The following is a 314-nucleotide window of genomic DNA, read 5'->3' as shown; positions in this document are numbered from 1 at the left end:
CTGAAGAATGTGCGATGTTATATTGTGATGTGTTATGCTACATATGTTATATTATTGAATCTAATGCTATTCTATGTTTTGTTATGCTAAGTACTAAGCTAAACTCCCCTCCACTTAACCCATTCCAACAAATTTTATTTCAGCTCAACTCAACTCACATAAACTATCCTTAATTTTAGCGGTTGAATTTCAACCGCTGGGCGAACACTAGTAATATTAAATCTGCAAAAAAACATTTAGTTAAGAATAAAATAAATATTTAGTTCATTTCCAGTGAACTTAAATAAAAATAAACGTTTTCTTTAAATTAAATT

At 28.3% G+C, this 314-nt stretch overlaps 1 protein-coding gene across 4 annotated transcripts in view; it reads right to left on the bottom strand.

The window, feature by feature from the left end:
• The window catches only part of LOC118738671 (MOXD1 homolog 2), a 1,114,343-nt gene that overhangs the window by 831,238 nt on the left and 282,791 nt on the right, over window positions 1-314 (bottom strand). The gene's annotated exons all lie outside the window — the stretch shown is intronic.

This window comes from Rhagoletis pomonella, unplaced genomic scaffold, assembly GCF_013731165.1.
Source record: "Rhagoletis pomonella isolate Grant_MI unplaced genomic scaffold, Rhpom_1.0 Rhpom_scaffold_00005, whole genome shotgun sequence".
Lineage (NCBI taxonomy): Eukaryota > Metazoa > Arthropoda > Insecta > Diptera > Tephritidae > Rhagoletis > Rhagoletis pomonella.
This window is presented reverse-complemented; position numbering and strand designations above follow the sequence as displayed.